Genomic DNA, 6,327 nt, shown 5'->3' on the forward strand with positions numbered 1-6,327 from the left:
ATGTTTCCTTGATTAAACAGGTCTGGCAGTGATCAGGCCTGGATGTGGCCAGTGAACATGAACTGAGCTTTCCAAAAAATATGGTTAATCACATCTGATCCACGATTTAACAATGGAGGAGGGCAGCTACTTTTTCACAGAGATCAGTTAGGTTTAGATAGCTTTCTGAAAATGCACTCCTCACTTTGTATTTACTCAGGTATTTTTCCCCTTATGTTAAAAGTTATTTCATGATCTGAACCATGTAAGTGTTTGTTAAGACTTTGTTGTGGATTCGCAGTACAATTTCCAGTGTGTGTGTGGCCCAAATCAGCATAGGAGCAAGAAAGGATTGCACATCGGCAGTAATGGCAATCAACTATATGGATTATCTCTTTTTGAACTCCTCTTGTAAAGAGATAAGCTATGATCTATGACTGTCTTCTTTTGTGAAAGTAACCTGCTTTGTGTTTTTGTTTTTGTGTTTCAGCACTGAGTTTAGGAACAAACAACAATGACCTTCTCTGTTTGAATGAAATGAATGCCAAAGTACAATCATCCCAAAGCACAGATGAAATGTCAGTTGCAAGACGCAGGGTGACCGATCAGTGTTTCTCGGGAAGATGTCTCTCCCTCTGAAGTAAATCATCTGGACTAGTAGAATTTTCCTTGATCAGTTCAAACTGTGACAAGACTCACCAGGTGATCTCAGCTTCTTTAATCTGTCTAATGCAGTCCACAAGGCTTTGCTTTCATCAGACGTACTGTGTTTTATCCCCACACACCTACTCTTGTTCCCAAAAATTATCATACTGGCATGCTCAGCAGGTGGGCGAATTGATGGCTGGTTACAGAATCTCAGGTGAATGAAAAGTCACAGCAGTCTTATCATCATGAAACCTGTGAAAAGGGGGAGTCTGAATAGTTTTCTGGTTTTAGTGGTCCTTGAACTTTGGCTTTGGTTTTTCCTTCTCCTTATAAATGTCACTTACTGTCCAGATTCTTAGATGACAAATATTAATAGGTGACATTATACCAACATTCAAAATACAAGTCCTGAGATTGGCGCTTTGACATAAGAGAACTTGTATATTTGCTTAGAACAAAAGTTTAGTACAAGACAAAGAAAAAGTAGAGCAGCATCAAATGGAAATCGCAAACTAGGCACTGAAACATCAAATCGTTATTCTAATATATAGAATTTTTCCTTTCCATAACTGCATACTAATTACAAATGCAACTGTGAGATAATCCACCCCATTTCAATTCACTGCTTTATTTCAATAGCTGGGGAAGTAGTGTGGTGTAGTATAATGAGTCTTTGAATTTGAATGTATTGAAAGTCAAACAGTGAGTATTTTGACATAAAGAAGATAAAATTTACTCAGAACACAAATCCGCAGATTATATATCGAAGGTAATAATTTTCCATTACATTGGATGTTTAGGTTGAGCAATGTGAACAAACAATGAGGTGAGCTGCCTGCCTAAAAATTCACAACAACCAGGTTTTTTCCTGTTAGTTATTCCAAAATGGCAACAGCAGCATTCAGTTGTGAAAGTGTCATGGTCCTGGCAAGATAGGTTTGTTTTCCTTCTTTTTTCTCTTTCTTTCTCCTCTCAGGTGGAGCAGTAGGCTGGCGCTTTAGATTTGCTCATCTGCAGGCGGGCCCTCCAGTTTTCACAGGCTCTTGTCATCGACTCATCAAACCAGTATTTAAAGAGCCGATTGAGCCTCCACAATCTGCCAGATTGTTGCCTCCTCAGTGGTAGTAATTAGGCTACCAATGTTTCCCCCTCTGTTCTTGCCTTCGGAATTTTCTAACTCCACTTTCTTGTGTGTCTCATAGTAATCATTTGGTGTTTTGACGGCTAGAAATGCTTCCCTGTGGGAAAATTCAAGTTGACTCCTGCAAATCCAACTCAACTGTATCCTGGAGCCGGTCTACTTCTACTCAAAAGAGAAACACTTACCAATTGCTCACCTCCACCTCCCCTTAGCACCTCTGGCCTGCCTGCTTGCCTCCCTGCAGCCTGCCATAACAAAGTAAACAAGTAAGCAATCAAACCAGGACTTAAAACAACCTCAACCATTCACAGTTATCTTTACTTCTGCCAAATCTACCCACACATACACTTCTGTGGCAAAATTCAGCCTACCTGTTTACTCACCTGTTCAGAAGTGCTCAATCTGTGACTCTGAAGTTCTTAGTAAATATGGACATAAGCGCAGGACTCAGACCAGAAACAGTTCAGCAGTTTATTTACAGACATTATAACAGAGAGAGGCTCAGAAGTCACGACATGATGCTCCCACATGGCTTGGCCTCCACAGAGTCCACACATTAATACACGGAGAATCTTTGGGATGTCTTTGGGAAGTACTGGAGAGGACTTTAGTGGTCTGACACTCCCAGAATAAAAACTGGATGGAAATAATTATGACATTGCATGAATAGTGAATGCATGCCATCATCAATGTTAAATATAGCTTTAAATTTTACTGTGTGACATGTACAATAATATGTGATTGATATTTAACAACCATAACTGGTCAGTCTGTGACAAATTTGAACAGTTTTGAATGGTGGAAATAATCTCAACATATATTTTTCTTGTCTATAATGAACATTTTACAAAAACATACATAACAGTTAAAAGTATTAGTAAATATTTGCCTGTGGTATAAGAAAGCAGCATGTGGTGGAAATAGTTGTGTAAAAATACTTCAAGTTTGTATTTAGCTACAGCGCAAATGCACCATTGCTATAACAAGCACATCAAAACAGCTTAACTTATTCATAGCTATTGTCACCAGTTTAACTTCTAAATGTTTTACACATCCTGAACATTATCGGAATATTCATGAACTAAATTTAGGTGCTTACCTGCTTGTGAATTGATAATCAATAATCAATTTGTGGGTCCACTAAAGTCACATAATTCAAACATAATTCATCCAGCATCATTACTAAGACTGCTAGAAATGTAAACCAGTGATGATCTGCTAGTACAACTACAACAAAGAGCTAATGGAAATTGCAAACTGGCCAAATAATGACAAGCTGATGGGAACGGAGCATATCACTACTCTTATAACTTGCCATAGTGTATTGAGCTTCTGTAATGGAGAAGCTTCATTTTAACCAGCTATCACATAAGACATGGTCCATAGTCGTGTCTTTCTCTGAAAGAGAAACACATTATTTCCACCAGAGTATACAAACTTAGTTTGACAGAGTAATACTGGGAATAAATTGTCTGAATGGTTGACTAACGCATTACAGCTGCAGGAAAAGAAGCCTGTTCCATAGTTGTACCCTGCTGCCATTAAACTATGTAAATTCCCATCTTAGCATGTAATTGTTTAACTAAGACTGATGTCTAAATTTACCTGGCAGCGGCACGAAGCGCTCTCCCAAATTGAGGCTCTCTCGCTTGTCCATGTCAAACCCGTTTCTAAAAACAACAACAACAACAACAAACAAACCAAGCATCTGGCATCTGGCCACAGAGAGTGTTTGGCAGTGTTTTTGCGAGGTGGTGACTTTAATGAAGATGCATCGCGCCTGCTTCAGGTTTATCTCCTATCGTATGGCCCAGCAGATGCTAATGTAGTGTACAAACTCCACGGCAGAAGCCCCTCGTTGCTAAACACCACTGCATCCTCATCAAGGCTAATACACCGTAGATCCAAGCAGCACGTCTGTTAGTAACCTCTCCCTGGGAGTTCACTGTAGACGGAGGATTACAGCCAAGGAAGAGTGTATGTGTGTCCATGTGTGTGCAGTCTTATCTGATAGGGCTTGGGCAGCAGATGGTTATTTTTTTAGTAATTATTTTAGCACTTCAGTCAGCGTGTTATGCTTAGTGTTCTTCAGAATTCATGTATACTAAATTCAGACTGTGAAAGCAGACAGGAATGTTCGCCAGGAGTATATTGATGTTATATTGGTAGACAGACATGCTGTCTACAAGAAAACATCAATCAAATATGATCTCCTGACTTCCTAATACTCAGTAATTGCACTGCATTTATGGAGTACATCCAGGAGAATTAAGCAATGATTTGGGCAACAGAAGTGTGGAAAAGCAACTCACCTTGTATTTTCATTTCCACATGAAAAAGTCAAAAAATAAAAGTTAAATGCACCACTGGATTTGACTGTCTTTTTGCCTTCAGAACTGCTTTTAGGTTTTCAGGCACAGATTCAACAAGGTGCTGAAACATTCTCAGATTCTGATTTGTACTGCTGCACATGCGTGATGTTGAATTCACCACATCTATCAATGTAACAACCCTGAAGGTGCTCTTTTGGTTTGATATCTGGTGATTGTGGAGGCCGTTTGAGTACAGTGCACTTATTGTCCTGTTCAAGCTTTGTGGCATGGCGTGTTATCCTGGATTATATGCAGGTCATAAAGGGGTCAGTGTGATCAGCAATAATATTCAGTTAGTCCCCCGTACCATTATACCACCATGTCTAAAGTCTGAGCTGGTAATAGAGGGCTTTCATACCAAATTCTGACCCAACAATTTGAAATTTAGCATTAAATTAAGACTCAGCTGACCAGGCAACATTTTAACAATCTTCTATTGTCCAATTTTGGTGAACACGTGAATTGTAGCCTCAGTTTCCTGCGTTTAGCTCCTAGCTGATGTAACAAGTGGTTGTTTGATGATTATTTGATGGCCAGCTTGAAGCAGACTGGCCATTCTTCTTGTCTGTCCTCAGACAGCAGTATTTTCTCCCAGAGAACTGATCCTCACTGGAAATTTTCTCTTTTTCTCTTACAGCGCTAGAGATGGTTGTTCCCATGTGTATCTAAATAATAATACTAAATAATACAATAATGCTGGCATGTTAATAAATAGCTATGTTTTCCTCTTCTTCTTCCTGTATAACATTTGCAATGATGCAAAGGCAAAAAAAAGAAAAACTGTAATAACGATTTCAAACTCCACTTCAGCTGCCAGTGGTGGGAGTACAGGGGCTGGCTTTTACCTCACGGGTAACTGCATTTTGACATGACTTTTTGTATGTTCAGCCAGTTTTGTGTTGCACAGACACAACCTAACAATTTTCCCTCTATTAAATTCTCACAGCGCCGCAGTACGACATGCTTCAGCTGTATCAGACGGGAGCGGGTGGCACCACTCCTTGTAGGATAACATGCATTAAGCCCACGGCCTGTGTTCAAGTCATCTTTGAGTCAGTCAGCAGTCCACGGATATTCCAACATGTCTGCTGGAGCTCCTAGACCCTCAAAAGCCTGATTGTATCCCACGCCTGATTTCAGTGCTAATTCAAGCCTCACACCCAATATCATTTGGCAGTAATGTGAAGGTAAAGCAGTGGCAATCTCAAAGGCATCCTTCAGTCCCCACTTCCATATGCTCTTTGAGCCAATTTATATTTAGTGTTCTCTTTAACCTCTGTGTTATCTGGAATTCACAGGCATGAAGGACAGAGGATGAAACGAAATGTTTATTGAGTTGTAAATATTGTAAATGGAATCATGATATGGCGCCCCCTCCTCACTTGGCTTTCCAATTATGGAAGGGTAATAAGACTCCTTTGTCAGGTCAAATCCAGCATGTCTAGTTCTGTGATTGCTCCAGAGGTAAGTAAAAAAAAAACTGGCATAAGTGCTATGCTCAGGAGACGCTGTTTCTGGGAGAGACTGTGTATCATTGGGTACCCGGAGCAAACACGCAAAGACGTTCTTGTTGACAAAATATGCTTGTTGCCGTTAAAACAGGTCGTTAAGTCTTTATTAGACATTTCCTTGTGACGTCCTCATTTGTCTCACTGGTCATTATGGTTTAATTCAGCCTCTGTGTAATTGCTTTCCATGCTGTTAAATATGGTTAATATTTACAGTAAGGCTGTGTTTTGCTCACACTTGAGTACCTTTATGGCACCATGAGAATGCACCCAAACACCGTATCACACCCTGGATGTGTTCAATTATTGACGAAGAGACATGCGAGCTAGCTCCTGCACGATGTTCACATGCTGACTGACAGACTGCTCCAATGCTTTGTTTCAGTCTGCGTATTGATGTGGGAACAATTGCACAAGCAGACATTTATGAGTTTAAGAGTGAGTTAGTCAGCACATAATAAGCTGGTGTGTGGAGGTGAATGAAGCACATCTGCTGCAACAAAACACTTAAATTAAAGGAAACAACCGCATCATTTTGGAAATGATTATAAAGGAAAATAAGGAATACAGCTGCCTCATGTTTGGACCCATTGCATTTTTACTACAGTGCAATTAACTTTCCTTAAACCATCTCAGTAGAAAAGCAAATCCATTTTGATCGAGCAAGACATAACTAACA

Source organism: Haplochromis burtoni, unplaced genomic scaffold, assembly GCF_018398535.1.
Source record: "Haplochromis burtoni strain Fernald_Lab_line unplaced genomic scaffold, NCSU_Asbu1 Contig_101, whole genome shotgun sequence".
Lineage (NCBI taxonomy): Eukaryota > Metazoa > Chordata > Actinopteri > Cichliformes > Cichlidae > Haplochromis > Haplochromis burtoni.